General features: G+C 42.9%; 1 protein-coding gene and 1 long non-coding RNA gene across 3 annotated transcripts in view; both read left to right on the top strand.

Annotated features, from left to right (window-relative positions):
* The window catches only part of LOC109870717 (CLIP-associating protein 1-like), a 121,605-nt gene that overhangs the window by 49,937 nt on the left and 54,326 nt on the right, over positions 1-17,342 (top strand). The gene's annotated exons all lie outside the window — the stretch shown is intronic.
* LOC109870718 (uncharacterized) lies at positions 7,549-10,550 on the top strand. Of its 2 annotated transcripts, none has more exons than XR_002252208.2 (4): positions 7,549-9,634; positions 9,749-9,947; positions 10,039-10,084; positions 10,260-10,550. It is a non-coding gene; the product is annotated as an uncharacterized LOC109870718 (long non-coding RNA). The 2 variants fall into 2 exon arrangements; XR_002252207.2 differs by having other exon boundaries at positions 10,039-10,161.

The following is a 17,342-nucleotide window of genomic DNA, read 5'->3' as shown; positions in this document are numbered from 1 at the left end:
TCTCTCTCTCTCTCTCTCTCTCTCTCTCTAGCTCTCTCTCTCTCTCTCTCTCTCTAGCTCTCTCTCTCTCTCTCTCTCTCTAGCTCGCTCTCTCTCTCTCTCTCTCTAGCTCGCTCTCTCTAGCTCTCTCTCTCGGCTGGATATTTAGCCACATTTCTTTTTGGACTGAGGGAATTAAACACAACCGGAGCTCATAGTCTTTACTTTTATCTTTTTAAGTTGAGGCTTGTTGCTACCTCAAGCAGGTAGTGCCGTCTGAGATTAGGCAAAACAAGAAAACATCAGTATAATGTGCTTTTGTACTTGTAGAAAATGTGAATGTGGTTTGGGATGGGGATAAATGTGAATGTGGTTTGGGATGGGGATAAATGTGAATGTGGTTTGGGATGGGGATAAATGTGAATGTGATTTGGGATGGGGATAAATGTGAATGTGATTTGGGATGGGGATAAATGGGTATTGCATCATGTTTGTTTATTTGTAGTTTTTTATGTATGAGGCCAGGAACTGTATGCTTAGAAACTGTTCCTCTCTCCCTCCATTTTCACTCACTCTTTCCCCAGCTTTCTTGCTTCCTCCTCTCTCTCACCACTTGTTTTCTGTCCTCCCCCCCCCCCCCCCCCCCCCCCCCCCCCCCCCCTTGCTGTTGGCACCATTGTGGCCTGCCCATGTTGTGTCCACTCTCCAAATCTGTCACCAGTGTGTGGGTTTGTATGTGGGTGAGAGGAGGCCTGAGGGCCAGACTGACAACCTAGGACTTGAGTGGATGAGTTTCCCCACAGGAGGGCAGCCACCTCTGGGTCTCAGATGTTGCATTCCCTCAGTGTAGCCAAGCCAGATCAGACTCACTGTAATCCCTTCAAGTGTGTGTGTGTGTGTATACACAGTGCATTCGGAAAGTATTCAGGCCCCTTTACTTTTTCCACATTTTGTTACGTTACAGCCTTACTCTAAAATTGGTTAAATATTTTTTTTCTTCCACAATCTACACACAATACCTCATAATGATAAAACGAAAACAGGTTTTTAGAAATGTTTATAAATGTATTAAAATTTAAAAAAACAAATACCTTCTTTACAGCTATCTATGTGTGCGTTTCAGTCCCTTTTGTCGTAGCAGTTTCAGTGTCCACTGTCAGTGTTTAACCAGAGCTGTGACGTGGGCAAGGGCTCGCTGACTCCGGCACATTCTAGCTGACTGGGTACAGTGTATGTTTGCAGGACAGGTAGAATGGCTGAGCTGAGGGGAACTGTGGAAGCTGCTCGGCAGTTAGGAACTGTTTTCCATGCCCTCAGACAGTAACTTCTCCCTCAAGGACAATTACGATGGACTTTACTGAGAGAGACAACAAATCATTCATGTAAATGAAATCACCCTGAGACGCAACACAGTAATAATATTATATTTGATAGAAGTTAATAATGTTTTGTGTTTTATTGTGCATAATAGCATTAACAACCCACTCTCTAAAGCTTTTGACATTATTGTTGATCAGAATCAGACATTTAAGGGAAAAAAAACGTTCAAGAAAGCCTCTCTGTGTAACGGCTATATTGCTTCACCCCCTCACTCTTCAAAATCATATTTCCAGATTCATTTCACACGCATGCTGTTTTGATGACATTTTAATTGGAAAATGAAAAGTAATATTACACCATTCATTATGCACTTGGCGCTTTTGTTTTCCCCAAACGGTTCAACTCAAATTAATGTATGACAGAGCTGAGAGCGATGACTAAGATTGTTCCCTTACCTTGTAAAAAGGAGCTCAGCTCTCAACGCTGAGGGAAATAGTTTCTCTGTGTGTGTGTAACTTCGAGAGGAGGGCAGTCAACAGCACACATGGTAATGAGGACCTTTCACTGCGGAGACATGGATCGTATTCATTAGGCACCAAATGGAACAGAACGGGCTGAAACGGGGAGGAACTACCTGAACTTGACCAATTAGAAACACTCGTTGTTGCAAAACATTTTGCTGCAGTGTGTCCTAATGAATACTACCCTCTGTGCTGACCAGCGTTGTGTGGGCCCCCTAGCCGTTAGGACCTGGAGACAGAGATGGGGATCAGAATGCTCCCAGCTAGTCAGGGAACTGAAGGAATAGCTCTCCTGTTCCTTCCCATCTGACCAGAGTAACCTCAACCTCCATCTGTCTTACCTCAAAGGAACACGGAGAAATGTTGCTAATGGATTGAAACCAAAAGAAAAGCTATTGGCATTGCCAACTACTGAATTTCATCTGTCATTGTAGTGGTAAAGTATCTGTATTCCCTAGAGGCATACATCGGCTACAAGTAGAACGTGCTTCAGTTTAGTTGACAGGAAATAGAAACTTTAGTAGTTAATCTCCTGGGATATGATGGGATGTTAGAATGTCCTGACTGCTGACGCATAAGCGATGAGTTTTCCTCCTGTAGAGATGAAAGGTTGTGATGTGTAGGCTGCTGCTGTCAGATTGTGGCTGTGAATCTCATATAGACTTAGTGTAGAAGTCACATTTGCCACAACACAGTGATTTGGCCTAAGTCCCCAGATGTATCTCGCAGAAGGCTTATAGGTACTGTTGAGATGACTGATGAGATAAAGAAGCCATCCATTGACTCAGTTTGTGTTGTATGTTCACCCTCTGATGTTTCTTCTGTAAATCACATGCCAACCTTCATCTGATTTGAGTGGTGTTTTTTGTTACCAAAAGCCCAAATGTCACTTCTCTGCAAATGAGGGGTGCACTGCAGCCTGAGCCTTTTGATATGTGTTCCCATGTGGCTCAGTTGGTACACCATGGCATTTGCAACTAGAGGTCTGCGCGGGACTGATTTCTTCATCCTGCCAGCACCCGCAGCTTTTCATACCGCACCCGCCTACCCCCACGGGCTTTTTGTCCGACTTCCACACACTACAGCAAGAACTTGTCCCGAACCCAACCGCAGTCCCGCAATGTTATTTTAGGCATATTGACGCAGCTCACTTGCCAGCCATGGTCCCAGCTTGAAGCACCAAATTCTGAGAGTGTGTGAACAATGAGATAAAGATGTGCTTTTAATACAGCAAGTAGGCCTTGTGGAATAACAACATTTTACATCCCTAAGTCATCAGTCTGACCGCCCGCAACATGACAAATGCAGACCACACCACAATGATCTCTGTCCGGACCTGCAGCCCTCTACTTGCAACGCCAGAGTTGTAGGTTCGATTCCCAGGGGAGACCAGTATGCAAAAAACTAAGTATGAAAATGTATGCACTCACTACTGTAAGTTGCTCAGGATAAGAGCGTCTGCTAAATGACTAAAATGTAAATGTAAAATGAGAGCGATGGCAGCGGTATTGGATGATGCAGTAGTCACCAGACTAGAACAGGAGGAGAGAGAGAGAGGAGTGCAGAGACACACACACACAGACGTGAAGCAACATTCTCCCTGCCTGTTCACTCACTCTCCTCTCTGCTCTGCATGGAAGGAAGGCTAGGCACTATGACAACTGGGGAAGGTAAGAGCACGAATGGAATGGACTATTTCATGTCAAGGGCAGAACACACAGGGCTCAGAGGCGAATGGTTGTTTCTCTCTCTCGCTCTCACTCTCTAGGGGGGGGGGGGGGGGGGCAGTGATTTGTAAGTTAGAGAAAATCATATTAACTCATGATTTGTCTAGTTATTTTGTATATTTCTTGTGAGACAATGTAGCAATTTGAGATTGTAGGCCCAATTCCTAGTGCCTAGATAGTGAACATATAGATTGAAAAACAACAGACAGTGAATGGTGGGGCTGTTGTTTTCAAACTCTCTAATAGAGAACGATTGTTGTTGTTCATCATGTGTCTGTTTTATTGTGTAGGATAAAAAGACCGCTGTTTTGTTGTATAGTTTATTTATTTTTATATATATATATATATATATATATACATACATACATACATACATACATACATACATCCATCCATCCATCCATCCATCCATCCATCCAGTGGGGCAAAAAAGTATTTAGTCAGCCACCAATTGTGCAAGTTCTCCCACTTAAAAAGATGAGAGAGGCCTGTAATTTATCATAGGTACACTTCAACTATGACAGACAAAATGAGGGGGAAAAATCCAGATAATCACATTGTAGGATTTTTTATGAATTTATTTGCAAAATATGGTTGAAAATAAGTATTTGGTCAATAACAAAAGTTTATCTCAATACTTTGTTATATACCTTTTGTTGGCAATGACAGAGGTCAAACGTTTTCTGTAAGTCTTCACAAGGTTTTCACACACTGTTGCTGGTATTTTGGCCCATTCCTCCATGCAGATCTCCTCTAGAGCAGTGATGTTTTGGGGCTGTTTCTGGGCAACACGGACTTTCAACCCCCTCCAAAGATTTCCTATGGGGTTGCGATCTGGAGACTGGCTAGGCCACTCCAGGACCTTGAAATGCTTCTTACGAAGCCACTCCTTCGTTGCCCGGGTGGTGTGTTTGGGATCATTGTCATGCTGAAAGACCCAGCCATGTTTCATCTTCAATGCCCTTGGTGATGGAAGGAGGTTTTCACTCAAAATCTAATGTTACATGGCCCCATTCATTCTTTCCTTTACACGGATCAGTCGTCCTGGTCCCTTTGCAGAAAAACAGCCCCAAAGCATGATGTTTCCACACCCATGCTTCACAGTAGGTATGGTGTTCTTTGGATGCAACTCAGCATTCTTTGTCCTCCAAACACGACGAGTTGAGTTTTTACCAAAAAGTTATATTTTGGTTTCATCTGACCATATGACATTCTCCCAATCTTCTTCTGGATCATCCAAATGCTCTCTAGCAAACTTCAGACGGGCCTGGACAAGTACTGGCTTAAGCAAGGGGACATGTCTGGCACTGCAGGATTTGAGTCCCTGGCGGCGTAGTGTGTTACTGATGGTAGGCTTTGGTCCCAGCTCTCTGCAGGTCATTCACTAGGTCCCCCCGTATGGTTCTGGGATTTTTGCTCACCGATCATTTTGACCCCAAGGGGTGAGATCTTGCGTGGAGCCCCAGATCGAGGGAGATTATCAGTGGTCTTGTATGTCTTCCATTTCCTAATAATTGCTCCCACAGTTGATTTCTTCAAACCAAGCTGCTTACCTATTGCAGATTCAGTCTTCCCAGCCTGGTGCAGGTCTACAATTTTGTTTCTGGTGTCCTTTGACAGCTCTTTGGTCTTGGCCATAGTGGAGTTTGGAGTGTGACTGTTTGAGGTTGTGGACAGGTGTCTTTTATACTGATAACAAGTTCAAACAGGTGCCATTAATACAGGTAACGAGTGGAGGACAGAGGAGCCTCAAAGAAGAAGTTACAGGTCTGTGAGAGTCAGAAATCTTGCTTGTTTGTAGGTGACCATATACTTATTTTCCACCATAATTTTCAAATAAATTAATTAAAAATCCTACAATGTGATTTTCAGGATTTCTTTTCCTCATTTTGTCTGTCATAGTTCAAGTGTACCTATGATGAAAATTACAGGCCTCTCTCATCTTTTTAAGTGGGAGAACTTGCACAATTGGTGGCTGACTAAATACTTTTTTGCCCCACTGTACATACAGTTGAAGTCGGAAGTTTACATACACCTTAGGCAAATACATTTAAACTCAGTATTTCACAATTCCTGTGGGTCAGAAGCTACATACACTAAATTAGTATTTGGTGGCATTGCCTTTAATTGTTTAACTTGGGTCAAACGTTTCGGGTAGCCCTCCACAAGCTTCCCACAATAAGTTGGGTGAATTTTGGCCCATTCCTACTGACAGAGCTGGTGTAACTGAGTTGGGTTTGTAGGCCTTCTTGCTCGCACACGCTTTTTCAGTTCTGCCCACAAATGTTCTATAGGATCGAGGTCAGGGCTTTGTGATGGCCACTCCAATACCTTGACTTTGTTGTCCTTAAGCCATTTTTGCCACAACTTTGGAAGTATGCTTGGGGTCATTGTCCATTTGGAAGACCCATTTGCGACCAAGCTTTAACTTCCTGACTGATGTCTTGAGATGTTGCTTCAATATATCCACATCATTTTCTACCTCATGATGCCATCTATTTTGTGGAGTGCACCAGTCCCTCCTGCAGCAAAGCACCCCCACAACATGATGCTGCCACCCCCGTGCTTCATGTCGGAATGGTGTTCTTCGGCTTGCAAACCTCCCCCTTTTTCCTCCAAACATAAGGATGGTCATTACGGCCAAACAGTTATATTTTTGTTTCATCAGAACAGAGGACATTTCCCCAAAAAGTATGATCTTTGTCCCCATGTACAGTAGCAAACTATAGTCTGGCTTTTATATGGTGGTTTTGGAGCGGTGGTGATCCTAACTGACCTAAGATGGAATTTTTACAAGGATTAAATGTCAGGAATTGTGAAAAAGTGAGTTTAAATATATTTGGCTAAGGTGTATGTAAACTTCCGACTTCAACTATATGTGTGTTTTATTTATATATTATATATATATATATACTGCTCAAAATAATTAAGGGAACACTAAAATAACACATCCTAGATCTGAATGAATGAAATATTCTTATTAAATACTTTTTTCTTTACATAGTTTAATGTGCTGTCACACAAATTATCGATGGAAATCAAATTTATCAACCCATGGAGGTCTGGATTTGGAGTCACACTCAAAATTAAAGTGGAAAACCACACTACAGGCTGATCCAACTTTGATGTAATGTCCTTAAAACAAGTCAAAATGAGGCTCAGTAGTGTGTGTGGCTTCCACGTGCCTGCATGACCTCCCTACAACGCCTGGGCATGCTCCTGATGAGGTGGTGGATGGTCTCCCGAGGGATCTCCTCCCAGACCTGGACTAAAGCATCTGCCAACTCCTGGACAGTCTGTGGTACAACGTGGCGTTGGTGGATGGAAAGTTACTTGTAACCTCACTTTTGAGAAAATGGCCCTTGAATGTCTTGGTACACATACTGGAGAGCTCTTTTTGTCTACACCCATTCAGCATCGTTCACACCCTCTTTAGATTTAGCCCCACCCATCTCTTTAAGGATTCACATGTGAGGCCGTGTACTAAACAACCAAAGATTTCAAGACTAAAGGCTGGTTTATACTACGGGTTTGTTCGTAAATTTATTCTGGAGGCCAAAGTGTGCACAGAGTGTGCTCTGCGCGTCCATAAACTCAGAATGTTGTCAGATTGTCCATTCGTAAATTCAGAGTTTTTCCGCTCTCGGAGCGTTCAGAGCGCACACTGGACGCTCTGGCCAAGGAGCACCCAAGCTAATTGGCTAACGTTGGTGATTGCAAATGTGCTGCTGGCAACAATTGAATAACTTTTTTTTGCCAACATTTACTGACATCGGCCATATTCAATGGGTGTTGAGCGTTCGTTAATTCATCAGTTATTCTGCGCTCTGGCACACTCAGACGAGAGTGCTCTGAAATCGGAGTAGATAGCCAGAGCGAATTTACCATCTACGTCTAGTCGAAAGTTGTCGCAGTGACATCATGAACATTCTATTGAAATGGTTACTTGCATAGTTGAGTATTTTGTTTAGACATATAGCTAGCTAGCTAAACAATGAACCATAATCCCAACTCATAACGTTCAATGTTAGCTAGCTAACATTAGGCTATAACTAGCAATACAAATGGCTCTGAGATACGAATAATATAACTACACACATCATACACGTAACTTTAGCTAGCGAGAGAGCCAGCTAACGTTAGCCAGCTAACGTTAGCTAGCTAACAGTACACTTTAACTTAAAATGAAAACAACTTACTGACTAAATTAGATACGTGTAATATCTGAAAATGTAGCTAGCTAGACTGTCTTACCCGTATACATGTATGGACGCTTCTCCCTCTCTATCACAGATGCCATGGTTGCCCATAGTTTGAAGATGTAATCCGGAGACAGGTGTTTAATACAACCGCCTTCTGTTTGTTCTCTTTTCGACTCCGTCTGCGTATTTGCAATCAAACACCAGAATTTTCTCCATCCTCTTAGCTATCATACTCTACTTCCACTGATTTCCAAACTCCAGAAAGTGGAGAACACCTTTGCAGTATCTTTCAAAAAAAGACGCGTTAGAAAGGATTACCTACACATACTGACCAGATCATGTTTTAGACAGAAGTGTGCTACATGGCAGACCAATCCGAACTCATCTCTTGGCATGTACAGCTCACTTATTATCTCAACCAATCATGGCTAGCGGGAAGGTTCCTGTCTCTTTTTGTGGCTAAACCAACTAGGCTCGTAATAATTTTTTTAAATTCGTATTTACAGATGGCATACAAGTTTGTTATTAAGGCACATGAAAGTTCACGTTACAGAAGGCAGTTCTGCCAAAAATCACATCTCCTCTGAAGTAGTGATGTGCGACATGCGCCTAGTTTCCTAAAATGAGTCACATATTATGGTGAAATGATCTTGGTTATACAGTGGCATGTTAAACAAGAGAGAACATTTTAGAAACACTCTCTCTCAGCATGCACACCAGTGTTTCCTTTGCGTTCGTTTAAGTGTGGCGCTGCTCCACAACATAATCATTCGCGCCACACCAAAAGAAACATCCTATTTCTCCCAAACATAGTTTCAATACAGTTCTGTACAGCACATTCACTTTTCTTGGTAAATAGATATTCTGTCTTGGTTCAACACAGTTCTGAAGGTTATTTAGCTCTGTGAGCTGTGGCAGGCAACCAGTGAGCGAGTGACCAGTGCTCGATACAAAAGCTCTGCGGCGCGAAGCACAATTCACTTGAATCACTTCAGAGTGCTTCTGCGTGAAGAACTGCAAGAAAGGTACGTTAGTTTATTTGACTAAAGTCAGCTAGCCAGCTTGTTTACTACATAAGCTAGCTATAACCTTAACTCTTCTAGCATCATTTAGATCTATAATATTGCTGCCGCAATTGTAACAGCAATTATCTATCCAATGTCCACAAGTATGTTGATGATAGAAACATGGTTAGCTTGCTAGTTCGTTTGGAACTGTATCAAGTGCAAGCAAGATAGCTACATTTATCTGTCTTCGATTACATAACTTTTTTCTCAGATTACTTTGTTTAAATATTTCCAGCCACAGCAGCGAAAGAGAAAGGGGGAGCAGGGACAAACTTTATTTTGTTAGCTAACTCTTTAAAAGCTTAAGCTATCGTTTTTATAACAAGTGTATGGCTTACTTTACTAGACAGAGAAGAGGTGGAATCCCGGGTGTGAGGTAGGGATGCATAAGGGACAGAATGGAGCAGAGGAAAGGAAAGCGCCAGGAGGGGAGATGGAGGTGCGAAAAGGAGAGAGGGGAGCAGAGTGGAACAGAGGAAAGGAGAGAGCCAGGAAGGGAGATGGAAGGAGAAAAAGAGAGAGGAGTAAGGCCAAGGGCGCACCACCGGCAATCCGGATGGGATTTTAAAGTGGTTTAAAATTTAGAAACTGAAGCCGTGGCTATATAATACGCCACATGGTTAGTCGAATATCCTTTAATTAATCTAAGGGCTAAAAATGTTTGTGCATATTTAGTCTATACTAGTCCACAGCATTATGTGTTTATTTCTGAGCCAACTCCACCAGGACCTCGATGACCCAATGGGTCTGGAGGGAGAGGAGGCCAGGTGGAGAAGACCAAGACCAGGGAGCAGTTCTGGGTTTGGTTCAGAGAGGAGGTAAAACATTTATTTTCAAATGCTGTGATGAAACCAATGTTACATCACGTGTGTTGGATAAATTAAAACTAACGGCTATTAATCACTTATTTTCTATTTTGTGCTGTAATTTAGTCATGGATCCATATCTGGTTGGCCTCCAGGACAGCCTAAACCGGAGGTTCCAACACCTGGAGATTCTGGGGGCCTTCAGGCTGCATTCTCTAGTGAGAGGATAAACACCTTTTAACCTGACCCTCCTCTCCAGGCAGTTCTTGCAAGCGTCAGAGGCTGTGGCCCTCTTACAAGCAACGTGCTAGTTGGAAAATTTAAGGTATGGCATGTTGCCCAACCCAATCCTGTTGAACTACCACTATTGGCTCTTCGTTAATCTTGTACATATTTGAGTTTTTCATGTATTTCAGGGATTGGACCAGCTGACAGCAATGACAATGCTGGCCTCGCAGTTTGGTGAGTGAGGGCAGTCTACCCCTGCCTTAGTCAGCTGGCAGCGATCGCACTGACTATACCAGTGTCTTCCGCTAATTGTGAGGGACTTCTCTGCAATGAAACAAGAACATTTAAATCTGAAAGTACATCCTCTTTGTCCCTCTCTCTTCTCTTATTATTCTTTCTGGTATTGCAGGTCAAAACAGACTGCAGGGAGAGCATCTATCCACCTGCATGCAGCTCTCCATCAATGGCCCTCCCATCAAGGAGCTCAATTACAGGAGGGCGTTGGAAATCTTTTTCCAAAAGCCCAGAAGAATAAAGTGCTCTGACAAGGGCTGTAAACTATGTTAGAACTAGGTTTTTGTCAGAACCTGGAAAGAGATTTCCAACACCCTTCTTTTGTGATGGACATGAATTAGTGGACTCTAATTCATGTTCAGTCTCATGTTCCTCTGTTCTGTCCAGATAAACTTTTTTAATTTCAGAAAAGTCTCTGTTGTGTTTCTTTAGATAGCTGCAGCACTCAACTTTAAATTGCATCCTGTATACAATAATACTTTTACCAATATGTTATTGAACTCATTTCTGGGGGTGGAAATTATATTTTAGTTTGGTTTATTTGAGTTTTTTCCTTTTAAAAAGTCACAAGAACCAAGCTTTTCAGTACTTATACATATTTTGTTTTGGGGGGAGGACACCGGAACCCACCAAAATAGGGGGGACCCTCACCCCCGCTAACTTTCCCCCAAAGCTAACACATTTTCCAGAGGAAACACTGATGCGCACACACACTCTTGGATGGTTGAGCGGTAGGGTGACTGGACTGACTGGTTTGTGACTGACAGGGCAGCAGCAGCTCTCTCTCAGGCACACACATCGCACACAAAACACACACACATTATTAATAATGTACCTTTAGGAAACCATTGCAGTCACTGTGGCAGAGTATCATTCCAGTGCTGGTCACTGGGGCAGAGTATCATTCCAGTGCTGGTCACTGGGGCAGAGTATCATTCCAGTGCTGGTCACTGGGGCAGAGTATCATTCCAGTGCTGGTCACTGGAGCAGAGTATCATTCCAGTGCTGGTCACTGGGGCAGGGTATCATTCCAGTGCTGGTCACTGGGGCAGGGTATCATTCCAGTGCTGGTCACTGGGGCAGAGTATCATTCCAGTGCTGTTCACTGTGGCAGACTAGGGCTGGTGACAGGGTGTACTTAACTTGACCCTGGACAGCTGTGTGTGTGAAGGATGGACATAACACCAGAGGCCTGGTAAGAATAACCTTTACCCATTCATCCACTTGCAAACATTAAGGCCAAATGCCAGACCTAGATATGTAATGGAAGCTAAGGGCTACTGTAATACCAAGCAGTAGCCTACTTGTCCAAGGGGATAGTAGGGAGTTAAATGACAGTGATGCAGTATAAAGCTCTGTTAATTCAAACTAACAATTTATGGTTTGTACAGATGTAGCATCTTAATTTGATCACCCACTACAGGACATTTAAAACTTGTAGGAGTAATTGATGTTTAAAAAGGCTTTGGAAGTTTGCAATTTAATAACATTTCAGACTTTATTTTCCCTTAGAAGAAAATGATCAACCCCTACAAAAATGTCCATTAATTATAATTCACATTTCAGGATTATTTTCCTCCTGTAGCAAACTGGCTAATATTAAGATCCTACATCTGTACACTCTCAATGACTCCGCATCACATCTCCATCACTGTTGTTGGGAAATGTGATACATAAATACAGACATGAATGTTGTTGATTAGATAAGAAGATAAAAAAATGTTTGTTTTTATTAGATGGATCTTGAATGATGTAAGATGTTTGTGATTAGAGGGACAGAGAGACTGAAATCAGTGACGATAAACAAACTCTCTGACTGTCCCTTTTGTCCACTTCTAACTTTGTCCATGAGGATGCCAACCAAGTGTATTTTGTGAATAGCTGTCTGCCCACGTGGACCTAGTAATGAATGGGTGTCTTTGAGGTCTGTGTTAGGGTGTGCAGGACCTTCTTGCCCGGGCATGGGCGGCTCTGCCAAAGCTTTACTGAAGGTTTGCCACCCATCAGGAAAAAATTAGTCAGTGCATGTTACCAACTGGGTTTTTATTTAGCCTACTAATCTGTTCTTCAGAGAGTTGTCGTCATTCACGTGTGTTGTTGAACATTGTTGAACTTCTCAATTTTGCTCAGCTTCAGCACGGTGTTTATATGATGGGGGTGTGGGCCCACCACATATTCCACGTTCCCCAGCTCACGTGTGAGAAAACATCTCAAGCCTTTGCTTTATGCTAGTACAGTTCTAACCGTAGCAGTCAAAGCTCTCTCTCTCTCTGTTCTCACTCTGCCTGCTTTTTTATTTAGATATTTGACCTTTATTTAACTCGGCAAGTCAGTTAAGAACACATTCTTATTTTCAATGACGGCCTAGAAACAGTGGGTTAACTGCCTTGTTCAGGGGCAGAACAACAGATTTTCACTATGTCAGCTCGGGAATTCGATCTAGCAACCTTTCCGTTATTAGTCCAACGCTCTAACCACTAGGCTACCTGCCGCCCATTTGAATGAAGACATTGAGATAAAACTGTCCGGTTTGAGTGTTTGTTGCAGCTCGTTCCTGCTCAGAGGAAATGGTTTCAGATACAACCTCATTTCCTTCTCTCTGCTCTCTCTCCCATCAGAACTAAATGAAGCCCTGAGTCAGACACATTAACTATTGGAGCTCTGAGACAGACACATTCACTGCCTGTTGAATGTCATTATACCATGGCAATGTTGAATAGACCTTTCTGATTGGCTTGAAGGACATTCTAGAGCATGCATTATTTTCCTATAACGCACAGTATATTTGCACAATAGAATTCAATGGCTAAAATGAATACAAAATTGTCTACACTGAGTGTACAAAACGTTAAGAACACCCGCTCTTTTCTTGACCGACTGACCAGGTGAATCTAGATGAAAGCTATGATCACTTATTGATGTCATTTTTATGCCTTGAGACAATTGAGACAGATTGTGTATGTGTGTTCTTAATGTTTTGTACACTGTGTGTGTGTGTGTGTGTGTATATATATATATATATATTTTTTTTTTAAACAACAACAATACAATACATAGACAATGCAGATGGGTGTTTTGGTCAGTGGGTGTGCTTGCCCTGAGATGCCGGCAAAAGGGATTTTCCAAGGGCGGGAAAAACCAAGCATGGAAGTGAGCGCAACCATAACAACCAGGACCAGCCCACCGCTCACAGCACGAAACCAAACCAACAAATATAAATAGTGAAACGCAAAACAGACAATAACCCCACCCTCACCCCTGATTGGAGGATCTCACATTTATACTGTACATTTGTGTACATAATAATTCCAACACTCATCAATTCCACCCTTCAGACAGGCACAGATCAACCCATCTTTCCCAGTAAATAATACTTCTACCATTTCTTCTCCCAATTACACCCCTCCATTCTCCTATGGTGTCTCACTAGGGACTTGAACCTCCTTATCTGCAACATTTCAGACGAAATTGCCCCCAAAATAAAAATGTACCCAAGAGCACGACAATGATATTTCCTATTGACTGTCTGTGGTCCTTCAAATCCTCCAGCAATACAGTTTGCAGGTGGAACCGCACACTGATATTATAGGAAGAGCAGGAACCTAGCAAGAAACCTAGAGGAACCAGGCTCTGAGGGGTGGCCAGTCCTCTTCTGGTTGTGCCGGGATGACATTATAAGAGTACATGGCCATTAAGGCCAGATTGATCTTCAATATGTTCAAACGTTCATAGATGACCAGCAGGGTCAAATAATAATCACAGTGGTTGTAGGGGGTGCAACAGGTCAATACCTCAGGAGTAAATGTCAGTTGGCTTTTCATAGCCAAGCAATCAGAGGCCGAAACAGCAGGTGAAGTAGAGGGAGCGAGAGGGAGAGAATCGAAAACAGCAGGTGAAGTAGAGAGAGCAAGAGAGAGTTGAAAACAGCAGGTGAAGTAGAGAGAGCGAGAGAGAGTTGAAACAGCAGGTGAAGTAGAGAGAGAGAGTTGAAACAGCAGGTGAAGTAGAGAGAGCGAGAGAGAGTTGAAAACAGCAGGTGAAGTAGAGAGAGCGAGAGAGAGTTGAAACAGCAGGTGAAGTAGAGAGAGCGAGAGAGAGTTGAAACAGCAGGTGAAGTAGAGAGAGCGAGAGAGAGTTGAAAACAGCAGGTGAAGTAGAGAGAGCGAGAGAGAGTTGAAACAGCAGGTGAAGTAGAGAGAGCGAGAGAGAGTTGAAAACAGCAGGTGAAGTAGAGAGAGAGTTGAAAACAGCAGGTGAAGTAGAGAGAGAGAGAGAGTTGAAAACAGCAGGTGAAGTAGAGAGAGAGAGAGTTGAAAACAGCAGGTGAAGTAAAGAGAGTGAGAGAGAGTTGAAAACAGCAGGTGAAGTAGAGAGAGTGAGAGAGAGTTGAAAACAGCAGGTGAAGTAGAGAGAGCGAGAGAGAGTTGAAAACAGTAGGTGAAGTAGAGAGAGAGTTGAAAACAGCAGGTGAAGTAGAGAGAGAGAGAGTTGAAAACAGCAGGTGAAGTAGTGGGAGCGAGAGAGAGTTGAAAACAGCAGGTGAAGTAGAGAGAGCGAGAGAGAGTTGAAAAGAGCATGTGAAGTAGAGAGCGAGAGAGAGTTGAAAACAGCATGTGAAGTAGAGAGAGAGAGAGAGAGTTGAAAACAGCATGTGCGGGACAAATTAACACGTCCAGTGAACAGGTCAGGGTTCCATAGCCGCAGGCAGATCAGTTGAAACTGGAGCAGCAGCACGGCCAGGTGGACAGGGACAGCCAGGAGTCATCAGGCCAGGTAGTCCTGAGGCATGGTAATCCCAGGTAATCCTGAGGGGAGGGAGAGAGCATACTTAAATTCACACAGGACACCAGATAAGACAGGAGAATTACACCAGATATAACAGGAGAATTACACCAGATAAGACAGGAGAAGTACACCAGATAAGACAGGAGAAGTACACCAGATAAGACAGGAGAAGTACACCAGATAAGACAGGAGAATTACACCAGATAAGACAGGAGAAGTACACCAGATAAGACAGGAGAAGTACACCAGATAAGACAGGAGAAGTACACCAGATAAGACAGGAGAAGTACACCAGATAAGACAGGAGAAGTACACCAGATAAGACAGGAGAAGTACACCAGATAAGACAGGAGAAGTACACCAGATAAGACAGGAGAAGTACACCAGATAAGACAGGAGAAGTACACCAGATAAGACAGGAGAAGTACACCAGATATAACAGGAGAAGTACACCAGATAAGACAGGAGAAGTACACCAGATAAGACAGGAGAAGTACACCAGATAAGACAGGAGAAGTACACCAGATAAGACAGGAGAAGTACACCAGATAAGACAGGAGAAGTACACCAGATAAGACAGGAGAAGTACACCAGATAAGACAGGAGAAGTACACCAGATAAGACAGGAGAAGTACACCAGATAAGACAGGAGAAGTACACCAGATAAGACAGGAGAAGTACACCAGATAAGACAGGAGAAGTACACCAGATAAGACAGGAGAAGTACACCAGATATAACAGGAGAAGTACACCAGATAAGACAGGAGAAGTACACCAGATAAGACAGGAGAAGTACACCAGATAAGACAGGAGAAGTACACCAGATAAGACAGGAGAAGTACACCAGATAAGACAGGAGAAGTACACCAGATAAGACAGGAGAAGTACACCAGATAAGACAGGAGAAGTACACCAGATAAGACAGGAGAAGTACACCAGATAAGACAGGAGAAGTACACCAGATAAGACAGGAGAAGTACACCAGATATAACAGGAGAAGTACACCAGATAAGACAGGAGAAGTACACCAGATAAGACAGGAGAAGTACACCAGATAAGACAGGAGAAGTACACCAGATAAGACAGGAGAAGTACACCAGATAAGACAGGAGAAGTACACCAGATATAACAGGAGAAGTACACCAGATAAGACAGGAGAAGTACACCAGATAAGACAGGAGAAGTACACCAGATAAGACAGGAGAATTACACCAGATAAGACAGGAGAAGTACACCAGATATAACAGGAGAAGTACACCAGATAAGACAGGAGAAGTACACCAGATAAGACAGGAGAAGTACACCAGATATAACAGGAGAAGTACACCAGATATAACAGGAGAAGTACACCAGATAAGACAGGAGAAGTACACCAGATAAGACAGGAGAAGTACACCAGATAAGACAGGAGAAGTACACCAGATATAACAGGAGAAGTACACCAGATAAGACAGGAGAAGTACACCAGATAAGACAGGAGAAGTACACCAGATATAACAGGAGAAGTACACCAGATATAACAGGAGAAGTACACCAGATAAGACAGGAGAAGTACACCAGATAAGACAGGAGAAGTACACCAGATAAGACAGGAGAAGTACACCAGATATAACAGGAGAAGTACACCAGATAAGACAGGAGAAGTACACCAGATAAGACAGGAGAAGTACACCAGATAAGACAGGAGAAGTACACCAGATAAGACAGGAGAAGTACACCAGATAAGACAGGAGAAGTACACCAGATATAACAGGAGAAGTACACCAGATAAGACAGGAGAAGTACACCAGATAAGACAGGAGAAGTACACCAGATAAGACAGGAGAAGTACACCAGATAAGACAGGAGAAGTACACCAGATAAGACAGGAGAAGTACACCAGATATAACAGGAGAAGTACACCAGATAAGACAGGAGAAGTACACCAGATAAGACAGGAGAAGTACACCAGATAAGACAGGAGAATTACACCAGATAAGACAGGAGAAGTACACCAGATATAACAGGAGAAGTACACCAGATAAGACAGGAGAAGTACACCAGATAAGACAGGAGAAGTACACCAGATATAACAGGAGAAGTACACCAGATATAACAGGAGAAGTACACCAGATAAGACAGGAGAAGTACACCAGATAAGACAGGAGAAGTACACCAGATAAGACAGGAGAAGTACACCAGATATGACAGGAGAAGTACACCAGATAAGACAGGAGAAGTACACCAGATAAGACAGGAGAAGTACACCAGATATAACAGGAGAAGTACACCAGATATAACAGGAGAATTACACCAGATAAGACAGGAGAAGTACACCAGATAAGACAGGAGAAGTACACCAGATATAACAGGAGAATTACACCAGATAAGACAGGAGAAGTACACCAGATAAGACAGGAGAAGTACACCAGAT

The sequence above is a fragment of the Oncorhynchus kisutch genome, linkage group LG26 (genome assembly GCF_002021735.2).
Source record: "Oncorhynchus kisutch isolate 150728-3 linkage group LG26, Okis_V2, whole genome shotgun sequence".
NCBI lineage: Eukaryota > Metazoa > Chordata > Actinopteri > Salmoniformes > Salmonidae > Oncorhynchus > Oncorhynchus kisutch.
This window is presented reverse-complemented; position numbering and strand designations above follow the sequence as displayed.